Here is an 18,558-nt window from a genome sequence, read left to right on the forward strand (position 1 = left end):
GCCCAGGGAGGTGGTGGAGTCCCCATTTGTGGAAGTGTTTAAGAAATGACTGGAAGTGACACTTAGTGCCGTGGTCTAGTTGACAAGGTAGTGATTGGTCAAAGCTTGGACTCGGTGATCTTAGAGGTCTTTTCTAACCTGGATGATTCTGTGAAAATTATGAGGAGTAGTGTGCAGAAATAGGCAACTAGATGCAAAAGCATGGGAAATAGCTGTAGGGCAGGTTGAAGGAAGCTCAGGGAATTAGGATAATAGCAAGTGAGAGAGAGAGAGGTGGCTGCTTATTGCAGGTATTTGCTTATGGTATTTGCGGCCTGTAATTGTCAAGGCTTGAGAAGGTGCGTTAGCTAGAGAGCAGTTCAGCAAATCTGTTGCCTGGAAGCTAAAGCAGTGCTGCAATCCTTAGCTTGGAGATAGTTTCTTCCAACAGTTAGATCTGTCAACCTAAACATCCTACGTATCTCAAGCCCATATGAAATTATCAATGGTAACAGTATTGTATTATGTGGCGCATTTTGTGCTTCGAGTTCAGTGATGTGATGCAGTCCATTTGAAGAACAGGTGAAAGTGGTAATTCTTACTGTATTGGATATACTTGTACATGTCTGAAATGCATGAATAATTGTTAGACTTAATTGGTCATCTCTAAAACTGACAGTCCTGAAATGGAAAGGTTAATTTGCAGCTGTTTCCTCATTTGTGGGGAGGAAATGGGGGGGTTTTTTGGGGTGGGTTGGTTGGTTTTTTTTTTAACTGAGATCGGTTGTGCTCATATCTGTGTTTGCAGGTTCTTTTAACTTCTGGGGATTGCATTCTTCCCAGGAATGGGAGCCTCATCTCTGCTTTGTTGTGAATGGATTTAGGAAGACTATTTTTTTAAACTCCAGTTTCTGTTTATGAAATTAATTAGCATGGGTATTTCTCTCACCGTATCTGTAAACACAGCTACTGAAACAGATGCATGCTTTTTTCTGGACATTTTTATACTTTGTTTAGTTCTAGATGAATTACAAGCATAGTCAGAACTCTGAATAAATACTACAGTTTTGCAACAAAGTAAAACCAAGTTAGCCTAAGTAAAAAACCTTGATGTTGCTCTGTGCTAGTGCACAAGAAGCTGAAGTTCACAATGAATTGCAGGGAATATTTACATATTGACTTTCAACAAACTTGATGGTTATCTGGGTTTATGTATAGCCTCAATTCTAGGCAGAGGCTACAGAATGCAAGGTAACACTTGCTCTTAAACATACTGTGTTCCCAAATGCTTCCAAGAAGTGGCCACAAGAAGTTCGCAACAGCTGCTACACAGACTAGTCCATGTGCATGTAATGGAAAATTTGCACCCAATGACAACAGTTAAGAGTCGTACTGGTTTACATGTGGGGTCAGAATAACTTCCAAGTGTGTGTATACGCATAAAGATGATGTGCATGAGGTGAAGTTTTTTAAGGCTGTTGTTTCATCATTTGTCCTATATGACTATACTTGAAATCTGTAATGACATCAAGCCTTTGGTATTGCAGTACTTGGCAAAGCATTTGACTCTGGTGGTGCATGATGTGGAATTGGAGTGGTCCAAGCAGCTGGAGAATGCTTTTTGGAAAAACACCTTCTGCTGCACGGCTTCACAAAGTAACAACAGTTTAGTCAGACTTACACCACTGCCACCTTTTACTATCGGTCTGCTCTGCTTGGTTGCTGCAGTCCCCTAGAACCAATGTGAATAACCAGAGCAAGAAAACAATCTGGGATAAACATTTTCTATTGCTTCCTACAAAAGCAATTTTTTTTTGGTTGGGCAAATGATGTGAATAAATTTCCCTTGTGCTCACAGTCACTGCCCTTGGCTTTTAAACACCAGCATAAAGGAGAACACGAGATGCAAACTCAAGCCACCCCACCTGCAGTACCTGTAGACATAATTTCTTGCATTGCTTACATTTTACTTCTGCTTAAAATATTTCAGGTAGGATTGCCTCTGTATGGGGACAGGTAGGGACTGTTAGGCTCAGCAGAGGAAGGTTTTCCTGTGTTTCATACAGTTGTATTTGTAAATACAACACTTTGATCAAATTAAGGTAGAAAGCAGTTTCCTTTACGTAGGTCAGTATGTCCAGGTGGCGCAAAAAATACCATCATCACACACCCTCAGTTTGAGTTAAACTTGTTATTAAACTGGAACAAATAAGCCTAATACTTTTTCCTTCTGCTGCTTTAGATACGCAAGTTGAATGGTTCATGAAAACTGCCAGATAAACTAGTGGCCTTGGAAAGGCTACAAGTCACTTTAGTGGGCCTGTTGCTGAATTTCCTGAGGAAGTGAGAGACCACCTTACACAGAACGATTTTTTTAACCTTTGTGGTAGTAACTGAGGCTGCATTTTCAGTATCTAATAGCAGATCTCTTTCACATTCAAATAAAAACTAAATTTGTTTGGCAAAACATGAAAGATCTTTGTTAACAAAGGTCTGCAAGCCTTTCTTTAAGTCTGTTCTTAAAGAACAAGCAGCTATGGTGCAAATAATTTTCCCACTGTGCAAAAGGCTAGTGCTGCTTCCTGTGTAAGATTACTTTCTAAGCTTAAAAAGTAGTTATTTCTCTGATGTCACATGCTTTTCTATTTTTTCTTTCACTTTTGGTTGAGCTTTCCAACTGTGAAGGTGTCTCATACATTAGGGATCAAGAGTGAAGAATTGTGGTCACTAAGAACCAGTATTAATGTAACTGCTCTACCAGTCCAATCTGAGATTCTACCCATATTCTCCTCGCATTATTGCATTAGGACCAGGATGCATACTGTCTGCACAGCATCTGAAATTCAGTAATTTATGATGTGCTAAAACTTCCAGCCTTAATTTTCTTGTGCTGACCCAGTCCCATAATAAATGGATTATAGCAGCAATGGTAAGCAGCACAGGCACAAGGTAACCCTCCAAAGATGCTTCAGTATCTTTGTCTTTCAAGATTTACCCTAAACAAAAGTACTGACAGAGAACTCAAGTTGCATACAGGTGTGTCACATGAACTTGCATAGACCTTTATATTTGCTTTAAATAAATAAAAATAATAACAATAATGAAAACATCTCTAAACTGCCCACATATAAACTGATATAAACTAATTGGGGTAAAACAATGGATCAGTTCTGTGTGGAGTCTGGTCTTGCAACTCTCTAGACAAAGGAACTGTGGGACGTTCGGATCCCTCTTTTTCACTGCTCCATTTTTGTTCCTGTTGTCAGCACAATGATAACTATCCAATTTTTGCCAGTTTGGTTTGTGGATGCAAGGTTATGAGAGAGATGTGTATTTGCAGCACTACCTCAATAGCTGTAAGCTGGCCCTGTCTTTCTCATGGTAGAAACTTGTAAAACTCATGGACATAAAGAGAACCTGAGGGATGGCTAAAGATGTTTATACTCTGTATGATGTTGGGATTTAAGAATTTGTAGCGACTCTGCTGTCTTCTACAGGTTCTGTGGAAGTGGACACCTAATGCTCACAGGAGTGCAGGAGAGAGGAACCGCTGCACTAAAATTACTAAATCACTGTTGATGATACATGATTCCACTATGCTGACAACACAGATCTTTACAAATATTATGTAGTATCTAATCTCACAACAAACATACAAAATGCCTTCACCAGGGAACTTTCAAATGCTACATGACTCTTACATGCACTGCTGGAATATTTTGGTGTGATCTGAACTGTGGCAGGATGGCACCAGAATGGAGGACTTTGCCAACAGCTGCTCTCTCCTGCTTCTCACCTTCCAAAGTCTAACGTGCTCTCCTAGTGCCCCTATTTCTTTTCTGCTCCTTGCCCTAGATGTCAGTTTTCCCTTTCTTCAGACTACTGGATTCAGTGAAGGATTTGGCAGAGAGGAGCAACACCTAGGAAACAAAAAGGTAATCTGTTTCACACTGAAAAATCCCAGATGCCAAATTCCATGGTTACTTTACAGCTGAATTCTACCTGGTTGAGGATCCTCTCTTCCTTAAGGAGCTGCCGATTTTAATTTATAGGATGTGGTTTTAACAGTTTTGTGTGATAAATGCTTAGGAATTGGTCTCTTTAAAAACAAGCAAACAAAAAACCCAATCATCCCCCCACAAAAAAACCCCGAACAGAAAAAAACACCACCAACAAAAAACAACCACAAGACTCCAAGATTTTAACTCTCCATCAAATACAACTTCAGTCTGACTGAATAATTTATATAGTTCCAAGAGGCATGATCATCTTTAGCAGGTTTTTTTTTCAGAGCAATTAATTCACTTTGGAGGAAGGTTAATTACAGGTAGTCAAGCTTCCCATTAGCTGAACGCTAACTTCCCCAGCTGCTGCCCCTAGCCAGGTGTGGGATTACTGCTTGGCAGCTCTTGCTCTCACTGGCTCTCCTCTCCCAGTGCATAGTGAGGTGCACAGGATAGTGCTCTGTTCTCCTTGACAGAGAGGGGGAAAAAAAGCAGAGAAAACAGGTCCTAACCTGCATTTCACATTCCAAAGCCTTTCCTCTTCATATATCAATGGACATCTAAGCAGGGAAGATGCCAGCCTCATCCTGCTGGACCGTGTCTAAAGGAACATTTAGCAGGCCTCCTGCCCCTTTTGAGCAAGTAAGGCAGGGTTATTTGCCAAGCCAAAGACTAGCTTCTTGCTTGTGTCGAGGTGCCCTTCATGTGTTTACAACTAATATAACTGATAATTAAAGGGGCTGATGCCAAATCATCTACTTGAGCACTGACAGTAGGCTGTGGTGGCCCTGACCCTCCCTCCGATGCAACTAGCTCGGCCAGGAAGTGTTTGATACCATCATATTCGCTGCCAGCACTTGAGGGAAAAAGTAGCAAGAGCAAAACTTCACTTAAAAAAAACCCAAAAATCTGGTACTGGGTTCACACACACAGTGGAATGTAAAGTGTAGAGTTTTTTCTTGTCTTTAAACATTCTTTCAAAGTCTAGATTTCTAGACGGTCTTATATACAGTGTGTTTAATTTCCATCTACTAGAAGATAGAAGGGAACCCGTGCAGCAACTCATCTGTGAATTTCATAGGAAGGAGTAAAGAACAATAGATGTTCAAAGTATAGAAAGACAAAACCCTTGTAGAAGTTAACTGAACTAAATAATGATATAGGTGAAAATATTCCCTGTAAAGGAAAGTTCATACTGGGATAGAGTCACCTAATATGGTGGGAATGTAGGAACATTTTTTTTTTTATTTGGTGTGTTCCAGCTCCAGAAGACAGTGGGCGATTTGCAAGACGATCTGTGAAAGACCATTAAACAATTTTATATAATGTAAGAATAAGTTTATAAAGTCTAAACTAGTACTGACAGATGCAGAACATGTAAGAGTATCCATGTGCACAGGGATAGCCTTAAGGACTGGTCAATCTAGTCCCAAGCAGATGTCGCAGGACAAGATGTGTTTTCAGAGAGTCCAGTTCTGGGAATGAAAAAATGAGAGGTTTCTTTTTGATGTGGATTCAGATGATAAAGGAACAGACAGCTTGCTTGAGTTTGAGGACGGGGTTGAGCTCCATGTCTCAGCCCATGCTTATCCCACATCACCGGCGACGCCCCAGCCCAGTGCCAGTGGGGAGTGCCCCTCCTTGCTGAGCACCCGTGGCAGTGCCTGCAAGCTGCACATGGCAGAGCAGTTGGAAATCCAAGCTCAAACACTAAGACTTTTTAAAAATATTACAGAATCCATGTTTTAATATTCCCTTAAATTCTAGGGTTTAGCACATCTTTGTGCCACACAGTTAATTTAGGTCTCCAAAGCCAAAGAAACCTGGAATCTTCACTACAGAAATCAGAGTCACTCAAGATCATGGTTATCCCTGGGTTAATCAAAAGCCCAGCCCAGAGGCTGATAATACAGTCTGAACCTCCCACCAGTAGCACCCAAGTGGGTTTAAGGTTCCTTGTCCACCCCCCAACAACCCCCCCAAGCACAGCTGCCCACTGTCAACCCTGGGCTGCAGCTGTTCCCTGCCTGGAAAGTTGGGGGACTGCTGTGGGCAAGACTTGGGAGCTTCTCTACCTACCCCCAGCCCTAGGAAAGACAAAACATTCTACCATTTCTCTGGTCCCTCAGCCAAAACCAGGGCTTGAGGATTTCTAAGCTTGAAGACCTCATGCAGCTGAACACCAGTCAATGCCAGCCAGGAGCACCTCAGGGATCCCCCATCCTCTGCCCTGCTGCTCACAGGGGAAGGGGGAGTGAGGGCTGAAGCTCTGGGTTGGCCAGAGATTCAACGGCTCCATCACCTGCTCTGGGGCAGCTCCCAAACCCACTGACCCCACTGTGCTGCAAGCCCAGCTGTTCCAGTGGCTGCTTGGGCAGGTAGGCCTGGAAGTAACTTAACCATGTTTGGGCTGTGGGGAGCAGAAGGGTTTAGAAAGCTTGAATTGTGGCCATCGTGTTGTTTGAGTCCTGTGGAAAGAAGGTGCTACTTGTACTCCAGTTTTTTATTTCTTTTTAAATTACCAGAGGAGTCCAGACATGAATGGTTAAAAAAATTAAATTTTATCTTGCGAGGGTCCCTGGTGCCCACCTCTGACAGGGAAGCATGGAGAAAGAGCCAGTCCAGAATCTGTGTCTGCTTCTGCCAGCCAGCCCCCTTCCCTCTGGGCTTAACCCCTGCCTTGCCATACACCACCTGTCCATGCCTGCCATGACGTGCCATGCCTGCAACTTTTTCTTTTCAATTTGAGAAAGATATTTCTGTCTTGCACCTGTGAGAAGCACTCAGTGGAGCCTTCATCCAAGGCACAGCCATGCTACAGCACAGCATTCTCTCCAGGCAAGCCTGCACAGGGGTCAGCTGTCATGGGGGATTGGACCCCTCATCTGGGCACTTCCCCACTGTACTGTGTTCAGGTAAAACACAAAGTGATAGTTTGGCATCTACCATGTGTACCTCGAGATGAGCAAGGGCTAAACACAGTGCCACTGACTCTCTGTGCCTGTGTACATCTCAGCTGTCTCCAAAAGCAGAAAAGTGGAGGTTTTCACTCAGACCCTGGTGCAGTGACATGACCAGATCAAACCCTGTTCAGAGAGGACAGAAAGGACATGAAATCCTGAGAGGAGAGACAAGAAGAGTGAAACCAGGAGGCTGATACCAGAATGTATCAAAACTTCAAACTGGGAAAACTTTGGATGAAGTCATTCTACCTAAGTTCCCAAACTGCAAAAAGAAACAACTTCTCTGGGGAATAGTGGGTTTCCAGGTACTCGCAGAGAGGAAATCTTCAACACATGTTGGAACAGCACAGCAAGGGGGTGCAAAGGTAACATCTGCCTGCTTCTGTGTCTTTTTCTTTGTGACTGTTACAGGTCTTCTTTGACTAAGAATATCATTAATCTATTTAATTAACTAAGTGGGGCAGGTAACTGGGAAATTGCTAGACCTATGGAAGGATATGCCTGTTCTTTAAAATAACTCCTCATAGTGGGCAGATCCTTACTTAATTATTTCCTCCTTTAGATTCTTCAAAATATTTTTTCAACGTGAGCATTGTACAATTCTAACTTGTTATGGTCCTTGCTGCGGTCACTAGTGTCTCACTTTCTGGGGTATTGTAAGCTGTGTAGGAACAAGAAATTGGGCGAGACTTCTCTAATGCATAGGAGGAGTAAGTAAGCAAAATTATGAGAATTAAGTAGATAATAGGGCTGGAGTATCCACAGTAGGTGAAATGTGAAAGGACCAGTTAAATGAAGACTTTGCTGAAGTTTGCTGCAAAATAAGCAGACTAAAACCTATCTAAAAGCAAAACTTTTGTTTTCTAACTGTGGATCTATCCCTCTGCAAGGGATCCTGAGCTCAAACCCCATGAAGGAAAGGGCAGAAGAGCTTTCCATGGATGGAGCATCCATCCAGAGATGGTTTTGTGCTAACCTGCTTCAGAACATGGGGATTCCCATACAGAAATGGGTCCTCACGTACTTCTGAGGAGATGGAGAGCTTTAACATCAGCTTTGGAGTGTAGCAGGGAAAGAAAGTCACTGTAGAAAAGGAGTTTGTTTAATGAGATGGGCACCACGGAGATCTGGAAGAGGCAGATCTTCAGACAATGTCACGGAGAAGACTTCTGCAAGTAAGTCTGGAGATGAGAGACAGGTTATTGGCAGACAAATATGAACTGTCATGTCCTGCCCTTAGTGATGTATGTCACTCAAAAACTTTTTCTGTTGTTCCACTGTGACATGAGGAGAAAAACAGTGGCTCCTTTCCCCTACTCTATGTTCAGAAACCCACTGACAGTCTGTAGCAATTGGGACTCATCCTTCCAGGAAGGAGTCAGCAAAAGTGAGCCGAGGAGCAAGGCTGTTACTTGAATTACTGGCCAGCACACCATGTGTTACCAGGGGCAAGATCATAGCTTTTGCCACTCTGGGTAGGATCAAACTCTGCTCCAGCTGGGATCCAACCTCCCTGATCTTTTAAAAAGCATCTTTGTCTTTTTCTTGACCAGAACTTCTAGCGATAACACTTTTTTAAGGAAATGTTAATGGCAACTCCCTTTATCTTGGAATAGGTGCAGATTCTGTAAATTCCTGTGAGAACTGTTAGTCTGCTGGAACAGAGGTGATACAAAGAGAAAGGAGGAGGAGGAGGAGGAGAAGAAGGAGTGGAAAGGGGGAAGATGGGAACAGAATGAGTGGATTTCCCCAGTTACTTCCTGAAGACAACTGCAGCTTCTTCTGGCTCTCTAAAGCAATAGACGAAGTGTGGCAAAACAGAGTGTAGTGTTTATTTATATTCTTATTTTTAAACAAATGAGTGGGGTTCAGGCATCCTCAACAGACGGTTTTATTTATATGAAGTGTAGTAACCCTCTGAATGACAATGCTTGCTTCCAAGTCCACATTGCCTGGAGTAATCACTCCTGGAGACTCATCTGCATTTCCCTTCCCTGCCCTGAAAAAAAAGCACCGAATACCACTTTTAAACAGTGAGCTTCCAAGGTGTCATAGGTATTACCCTCTAAAATAAACAGCCTGAATTACCAAATATCCCGTCTGAGGCAGTGTCACTCTGTCTCTCCACGCAGATGGTCTGTGCTACCCTGAGGATGAGCTGGGCTGGGTTAGCAGAGGAAAAGCAGAGCAGGTCTGATGGCTTCCCACCTCTGCACTATCTTCTGGGTTGGGACACTGTTTTGCCCCATGGCTTCTGCACCCAGTTCAGCTGCTGGTTATGTGATGTTAAGCAAAACTGCTGACACTCCACCCATTTAAAATTTCCTCTTTGTAAGGTAAGGTATGCACTTTTACGTGAATAAAACCGTTCCCTATGTTAATTTTTTGGCAGAAGGATGAAGAAGTGGAGAAGTGTCTCAGGAGTGCTCTACCTGTTGTTTGAGTGCTGTGAGGGTGCCATTGCTACCTTCACAAGTTTGGAAACATACTTGTTGCTTCAAGGTGATTTGAATACAAGAGTTGCCCTTTAGTCTGCACACTCTTACAGGAACAATCTGGCTCCAGAGGTGTAACTGAGATGTCTTGTGAGCACAAAGTTACTAAGGTGTTTGATGGACAGGAAAATTATGCTTATCACAGGGACACTATAAAAAACCTCTCCAGCTTCCACAAGAGGGGAATCGGTCTGGGTGAATCCCCCTTTGGGGATTGGTCTGGGTGAATTTTCTTGCAACACCTTCTTGTTTCTTACCCCTTCTCCACTTGTCCTATAAAGCACACAGAGGGAGAGAGCTCAGGGAAAACGTCCCTGGAAGTGCTGCAGATAGGTCATGCCTCCTGCCCTGATGGGCTTCCTGTTTGCCTGGGACAGACCTACAGTTGCAACCCTCCAACACCTGTTGTGTGTGTCGCAGTGATCCCTGTCTCATTCAGGAGGAGCATCTGGCTTCTGCCCCCTGCCCTCCCAGCTTGTCCAGGCGCATGGTACCAAGGGAGGAGCTGCGTTCCCTGTCAGCATGAGCTTGTGAGCCACCCCAGCACGTCATCCTCAGGCTGCATGTGATAAATGATGGCTGGCTCCAGCAAAGTCTGTGCCCCAAAGATGAAAGTCACTCCCTTCTACAATTTCTGGAGGGAAAAATAAATCCTGGTGGCTGCTTCCATCACAGAACACTGCATGGGGAAGCTTAGCAAATCCGAGGGAGAGGGTGGCTATCATCTTTGGTTGAACCAAGAGCAGCTGTCAACGTATCCAGTTCTGGGCTTCACCACCCATCTACCCAATTGGGACTGGACAAATGGATATGGGAAGGTAACTAGGCTCTAGGAACGGCATCTCTGATCACCTCTCACTGAGCCTGGTGAGTGGTAGAGGGGATTTCCACTTGAATACCTACCCAAATAGCTAAAATCATCATCTGTGGCATGTGGAAATATAAACCTTCATTTTCCCGCCTGCTAAAGCCACCTGCTGTTGTCTCCTCCTGTTTTCTACTTTTAGCTCATTAGTTCCACCACAACTACACTGTGCTGTCTCTCTGCCTTTAACCGAAGGCACGTCAGAGGCAACTAAATGCATCCAAGCAGCTGTTTGACCCGTTTGCTTCTGAAAAGCAACATGGACCAGCATCAAGTCCCTAATGAGTAACAGCCTCAGGGAAGAAGCAGCCCCAAAATTCCGATAGCTCCAAATGCTGCCAAAGTCTTTTTGTCTCACCTTTCTGGATTCAATGATCCTTGTGAGTCCCTTCCAACTCAGGATATTCTATGATTCTATGATTTCTAACTTCTTCTGGATGAGAAAGATGAGTCTCTGTGGCTATAGTGATAATTTTATGAGTTAGCTTCTTAAATATCAGCGCAACAACTGTTCATTGAAACATGCTGCCAGCTTACTTTCTTGATGGTGATATCCATGTAAAAACTTCCCATAATCTTCCACTAATCACAAAGAATGTGAGTAAGACTCTGAAGAGGTACCCAAGAATTTCCAAAATGTCACCAGGTGCATTAGATCAGGCTTAATCAGGGAAGGTGCCACTGATTCCTTTCCTTTGCTGGGAAGATGGTCTTCCTCTCTAAAAAGAGAGAGTTTTATCTAAATCTGCATCACCTTTATAATCAAAGTATGGCTCCTCCTTGGCAAAGACAGAAGAGAAAAACTGTCATGTAGAAGAGAGAGACAGGCAGGATTTGCCAGTCATCTGGGTGTGTGGCAAAAGCTGAACAGTGTTTGTGAGCTTCAGCAATGGGAATAGCAAATGCACTAGAAGTGAAGAGAGAAAGGAGGTGTAAGAAAGGAATTTCTCATTGTTTTGCGAAACCACACTGGAATATGGACAAGGAAAGGGGAAAAACAAGGTGCTAGGCTGAAGACAGCAGTGCAAACTGGAAAATTCAGAAGTTGCTCAGGAAGGTATTGAGAAAGGGAAGAGAAGGGAAGGGAAAGCAGAAGCACAAGGCAGGAAAGGAAAGGAAAGGAAAGGAAAGGAAAGGAAAGGAAAGGAAAGGAAAGGAAAGGAAAGGAAAGGAAAGGAAAGGAAAGGAAAGGAAAGGAAAGGAAAGGAAAGGAAAGGAAAGGAAAGGAAAGGAAAGGAAAGGAAAGGAAAGGAAAGGAAAGGAAAGGAAAGGAAAGGAAAGGAAAGGAAAGGAAAGGAAAGGAAAGGAAAGGAAAGGAAAGGAAAGGAAAGGAAAGGAAAGGAAAGGAAAGGAAAGGAAAGGAAAGGAAAGGAAAGGAAAGGAAAGGAAAGGAAAGGACACAAGAAACAAGAATCTGGAGAGCAATAATTTGTGGAAAGAGGAAATTCTGGTACATAGCATGGGATAAAGACACTGTGGTGAGAGCAGGTGGATGTGGAAATTTTATGACCTCTGTCTATGGAGAAGAGTGGGACTGAACAAAATGAAAATGAAGATGAAGAAAACATTATACTTGTCCAGGAAGCCACTTCTGTCAGTGGATGACACTACCTGGAGTTTTCTGCTTGATCCCCTTTCTACAACGAGTGCTAAGACTTTCCCTCCTGCCAATCCCTCTCCATGTCCCCTCATCTCTCTGCAGCACTGAGAACTAAATCACCTCCTCGCTTCCAGCTGCAGTGAAGGTTCTTATTACAGAAAGTTGGTTTGTGATGAATCCATTTGTATGGTATTTTGCTGAGTACAAACTATTAACATTTGAATCAATAACCATGGAACTTGTAAAATTTCATGAACAGCCAAGAGATTTGAAAGGAGGAGAAGATGATGTTTACAGTTCTAAAGGTCTAGCATTAATAAAGAAGCAAAACTTCAGTTTCAGAGAGAGCTACAGAAATAGTTTTTTTTCTTCTTGTACCTAATACATTGTTTTTCTTCCAGAGTCAGACAACTCTTTAGTAAATGAATGAACAATATGGATTTTTAACTGCTGCCCTCCTCCTTTTCTTTCTTTCCTTTATGCTGGCATGAATTTGTTCTTCCTGTCAGACATCGGTTACTGCAAACCCACAAAGATCTCATCTGCTTTTAACTTCCTCCTCTCAGCTCAGGGTCTGCGCTGCTTCTTCACCAGCACAGTGCCAATTTCTTGCTAGAAACCCTCTCTGCTGTAACTAGTGTCTGTAGCTAGTGTCTCTGAGCTTCAGAGCATGCTGACCCCAGCTTTTGCATCAGCAGCAGCTCCTCAAGCCCACAGCTGCTCCACCCAAACCTCTGGTGAGATGTTACCACCACCAGAGTCCTACTCACAGGAGATCAGTTGTCAAAAGAGAGAGTTGTAAGATATGTGAGCACTGTTTTTCAAGAACAATCCCATGAAGAGACTGCTAAAACGTGTTATATTGAACCGGTCTTTCACTGCTCCTTGGTGTAGTGCACTTCTTCTTTGCCCCCTCCAAAACACAATTTGAACACATAGGGATTCTCTAGAGCAGCAATATGGCTCCAGCAAAGCCTGACATTCACCAAATCTGTTCTGAGAGACAAGTGGGAACCCTGCAAATGAGGGAACCCACATGAGGAGTGCCCCATAGTTCATTGCCTAAAGCACAATTATATTTGTGCTGATGGGAGCGAGTGTTCCACTAGCTACTGTTCAGGAAAGTCTAAAAGCAGGGTACAGGTAGGTGGCAGTGCCCTGCACAGGGTTCCCCAGGGACAAATGTTCTGTAGAAATCCTGACAAAAGGCTTCACCTTCGGACTTCAGCCTTCTGGTACGGATCAGTATGGTGACAGGACAAAACTCCTACCACTGGACACAGGTACCCATGCACATCAGGATTGAAGTAAACTCCCCTTGAGGAGCAGAGGGATGGAGGCACCAAATACTGTTTAGTAAGGAGGAGAGGGAAGGGAGGCAGGTGGAGAGACTAGGAGAGAAGGAAAAACAGCTGGGAAAAGAAAATTAGGTGGGAGAGTAAAGTCAAGAGTTGAAAAGGAAAGGAGAGTGGAAAAAAAAACCCCAGATGAAACAAGAAAGACGTGGCTATAAGTAGACAAAGGAGAGCAGAGACTGAGTAGGAAAATAAGCAGTACCAGAGGTTTGTCATGCTTTTCCTGTGTAAATACACATCAGACTTCACTAGTAGATGCCTCTGTTGAACAGCAAGGATCCTATTGCCCTGAAAATGAGAATGTGAAGACATCATGGAGGATAAGACTGTATTTCATGAAAATAACAGATCCTGAACAGGTCTTCAGGGACTGTGCCAGTACCCTGGTTGTATTGTATCCAACCTGTTTGTGGGGTACAGCTCCCACAAGGTGACTTGCCCTCTGGCTTAGCACTTGCTACCCTTTTCTCTTTTGTTTTTGCTGGCAGAAAAGGAAACACTCTGCAAATAATTGCCTAGGACATCAGTCTTTCTAAGATTAGATTTACCTGTAGCATTTGGGAAGGATGGTGTATTTTATCTATGAAGGGATGTAAAATCCACTTTCTTGGGAACCATACATGTACACGCTCTTCTTCCTCTGTCTCCACTATCTTCTCTTCAACACCACAGCCAAAGAAAATGTGAGGAGCCAGCATCCCTGCTAAGGGCATATGTCTGAATAGGCACAAGCTTAATAATGTCCCTATTTAAATATGTATAGAGCCAATTGTGAATTGTTAATGTAAAGCACTCACATGCTCAAACATTTTGGGGCGGTTTGGCTTTTCCTTGGCGGTGAGGTTGGGGTACCTTCCGCGAGGTCACTGCAAAGGAAAATATTGGTGTCTTCCCTTCTCCGGCTGCTTTGAAGTCGGGATCTCTGTTGTCTTTATTCCTGGTCTTTTGTGGCTACTGCAAAGGAGCATCTTCCACAAGGCACCGTGTGCTTGTCCTCCAGTAGCTGCTGCCCTCCCGGCCCTTTTCCAGTCGAGGGCCCCCCGCCGCAATCTGCCGGCCCTCCCCGACCTCGGCGCGGGCAGGGGTTGGGGGCGGGGGAGACGGGGCTGGGGAGGGATTTCGGTGGGGTGTGAAGGGACACCGGGCGGGCGAGGGGGGTTGGGAAAGCAGCGGCAGGCAGCGGAGGAAGGAGGGGCGGCGGGGACGCGGGGGCCGGGCTGGCGCCTCCCGGGGGGCTCCCGCCGCCGGCGCTCACGCCACTGCCCCTCGGGCAGAAGCACCCCCGGGCCGCCCGCAGCCCCACCGCCAATTTTTTGTAGGGAGGGCTCCCCGGCTTTTTTTGGGTCGGCGGCGGGAGGGCGGCGCGCCCCGCACTCCCGGGCCATGCGGGGTCTGAGGGGGCGGGCGGGCGGCGCTGCGGGCGGCGGGGGGCGGTCAGGGGCTTCCCCACCGCCACCGGCTCTCCTGCGCATCCACGCCTGCGGGCTGAGCCTCACACGTTATTCCAGTGCATGAACCCCACCCAAAGAAAGCATCCGACGGAAGCGGCTGTCGGACGGAAAGGAGCCCGGAGGTGAGCCCACGAGGTGTCCGACACCCCGAAGCCATCAGGCCACCTTTGCCTCCACAGCCGCGCTCCCCGCTGGTACCCACCCACCGCTCCCGCTCTCCTCAGGAGTCCAGAGCGGCGTCAAGCTCCGGCATCGGCTGGCTCAGCCCTGCCTCAGGCAGGCTAACCCAGCCCAAGACCTCTCCCAAGGCAGATGTCCTCCCTGCTCAGCCCCCCAAAGGAGCCTGTCTCCTACACGTTGACAGGCTTCTTATTTAATCATTAGGCAGCAACTGTTGCCCGCAAATGGGAAAAAGAGAGGGGAGAACATCATCTATTAGTTTTAAAAACCTCCCCACCCATTTTTTTAGTACATCACAGTGACCTTGCAGTCAGTGCCCCACTGGACATAAACGAACTCAATTCACCCCAGAGTTTTGTATTCAAGCACCCAACTGTAAGGGAACAGTGTCTATGTAAACCCAAGTTCTACTACTGTCCTTAAATTATCTGTTGGTTTGGTCGTGTGTTCACGGAACCTGCTTTATGATCCTGTAAATGCCATTAAATCTGTTGTGTTTTAGCAGGTAGTGCAGCCGCTATCTGGGGACTGACAGAGTAAATCAGGAATACAGAAAATTTACATTTTGGAGTTAAAATGGTGTATCTGAAGACACCCACCGCTAGCGTAGATTTGACTCCTTTGGTGGGGCATGTCTGCTCTTTTTGAAAAAATACTACATGATGAGTGGAAAAAGGATAATTTCCCCTATTCCCAAAGGGCAGTTCTCTGTGTCCACAGGCAGGTGTTTTAGGATGTGTCAAAGAAAAGGCAGCATTTCATCTGTGATGCTAATGAGCAGCACTGGTCACTACTGCTCTATTCTTCCTCTAGGACTTGGTAGCTCCCATCAAAGGCAGCCCCACCACTTCTCTCCAGGATACTTCTCACCACATTACCCTGTTGAGCCATTCTTATTTTAGGACAACTCCTTATTCTTAAGAGAGAACATTGACCACAGCCAAAGTGAGTTTAAGATTTTGTGTTCAAATATTCTCAGTGTTGTTTTCTGTTAAATTTAGTTACACCTAGATCAGAGTTTAAAACAGCAACTAACCATAATGCAGGTACTCTTTCCAAGGCAAGGAAAGGTTTGCATCTGTCACTTGTTTAGTCATTGATGGGAATTTCTGATGTCAGGAGTGTTGTGTTTTGCTGTACCTAAACCTTATTCCCAATTTATTTCAGGGATCACGTAAAAAGGGTTATGGAAAACAATAGATATCCTGGAAAGACTAAGTGCTGTGTTTAGTATTTAACTGCAAGAAATGCTTCACATTTTGGAACAAAGCAACAAAACACCCCTTTTATTTTACTACATTGTTAGTATTTCTTAATTTATTTTTTAAGATTATTTTTAAATTTTAGATGTACTTCTTCAGGACTTAAGAATGTTTGTATCCTTAAAGTGCATAAAAATAAAATTATTAATAATAATAAAGATATAATCTATAAAGTTGGTTTTGGGATTGCAAAATCTTTAAAAAACATATCAGAAAATGCATTTGTTAAAAAAATAGTAAATTAACACTAGCAAGAAGAAATTAATAAAGGAGAAAATTATAAACTTTTGAAGTATAATGCAGATATAAAAGAAAACATTAGGATTATTAGTTTAGAAATTGAACAGCTGAAAATAAACCCTAGATTTTGTATATATTTTAAATTTTGACTACAAGTTTGACAAGTCTGATGTTTAAAAACAAAAATAGTCTTTTGATAACCACATCTCAAAGGTGTTCAGAGCTTTCCACTGCTTGACCTACAACTTCAGAACTGCAAAGCATGTCCTGTCTTGTTTTCACCAGGCTCCAGGGAAGTTTTCAGATGAGACTATGCATGCAGAGATACAATGCCTTATGCTATACATTTGCAACAAGATGTCCAATGTAAAAAAAAAACCAAAACAAACAAAAAACCAAACAAAACCCCCAAAAACCAAACCCCAACATTTTGTACAAGAATAAAACTAAATCAATTGCAACTTTATTTGCAGCAGATGGAAACACTGTCTGTCTGTGCAACGGGGTTCTTGTGGATATGTAAGGTATAAAAATCTCATATCTTTTTCACTCATTTTTTCAGTCATAATTTAGAGATAAAACAAAATATACCCTTAGGCTACAGTTTGTCAAGTTTTTGGGGGTTTTTAGCTCTTCTTGCACAAAACAGTTTTCAAGTTGTCTGGAAGAATATATGGGGCAAACATTGTTTTTGTTATAGGGAAAGAAAGGGTTGTTCCATCTTTCCTAATTATTAAGACAACTGAACTTTGAAACTTTACATTTCACTGCTTCTCACTGGAATACACCCATGAACCACTTCGAAGTTTGTTTTGAACCTCTACAAGTTATTTACAGGACAAGGGAAAAACCATAAATTAGGTTGACAGCATTTGCATCCAGAAAACTGATCTGGTTTGTTCTGTTTTTTAGAAAGCCAGCATTTGAAAATCCCCTTTGTAGGTCATGAGTGTAACATTTTAGCCAGGCCAGGGAGAGATTTCCTAAGGAACTGAGGGGGCACCTGTTGGCCTTTGACTTGGTGGAGTCCGGAAACACTCTTGTCTTGTTCTTTTCAGTCCTTAACTCCCTCTGCCCATGCTTTTTCTCAAAGTAAACAACCACAACTTGCTGAAAACATGCACATCCAAAACTAGCAGTATTTGGGTGAATATTAGCTCCTTAAAGCTTAAGGCAGCATTAAAAGTGTGCAATTAAAATTAAAAAGTCAGGATATAAAAAAGTTACCTTCAATCAAGTAGTTAGACTACATGACTGTTATGAAAATGACTGATATGAAACATCCCCCTTTACTCTTATAATCTTAGAAATATTGATTTAATTATTTTGATTATTTTGATTTTTTTTTCTTTTTTTACTCTGAGGGAAGGCTGTATTTTTACTAACTTGCCAAAGCTGTAGGAAATTTAAACCAAAATTTTCTCAGTTTCAGGGTTTATTTAAGCAACTTGAACACTCAGTTCAATTAAGTTACTTTATGTCTATGTTTCCTTGATATCAGAACTGATATTTGGATTTTTTGTTGTGTTGAAAAAAATTAAGATCATATTTGACCAGAACCATATTTCAGTTCAAAATTAGTATTTCAGCATAGAGTATTAACATTAGAAACCACACATGGCTAAAAAAAAGGGGGTACAAAACACTTTTGAATATTTCTGGACCTCTCATTTAGTGTAAGAAAGTAGACTGAAGCATGCAATTGACATTTTTTTTCACCCAAAGAACGAAAACAAACACATTTTGGCATTTCTTTGGTAATGTAACTTTGAATATTTTTTTTTACATTATTAACTTATGGCAAATAAGGCAGGTATTAGCTTTGCCTCTAGCTGTTGCCTGTGAGAATGTTTCACTGACTGTTTACACACAGGCTGGGGCTTTATCACAGGTCTGATGCAAGAAAGCTGAATTTTTTCTCTGGCCTCTGTGACCCCATTACGGTACTTTGTTAGTGTGCATTCTGTGAGCTCAGCCCCACTCCTACAGCATGACTATACGTTCAAACAATGGACTCAAAACAGGCTTGCAAAAAATAGCTTCAAACTAGCCTTGCAGGCTTAGGTTTACCTAAATATATAATCTTTTTCATGTTTTCTTAGTTGATTTCCTAACTTTGGTTTGAGTAGTACTTTAAAAGCATTTAAAAGCTCAGATAAACTGT

The sequence above is a fragment of the Chiroxiphia lanceolata genome, chromosome 1 (assembly GCF_009829145.1).
Source record: "Chiroxiphia lanceolata isolate bChiLan1 chromosome 1, bChiLan1.pri, whole genome shotgun sequence".
Classification (NCBI taxonomy): Eukaryota; Metazoa; Chordata; class Aves; order Passeriformes; family Pipridae; genus Chiroxiphia; species Chiroxiphia lanceolata.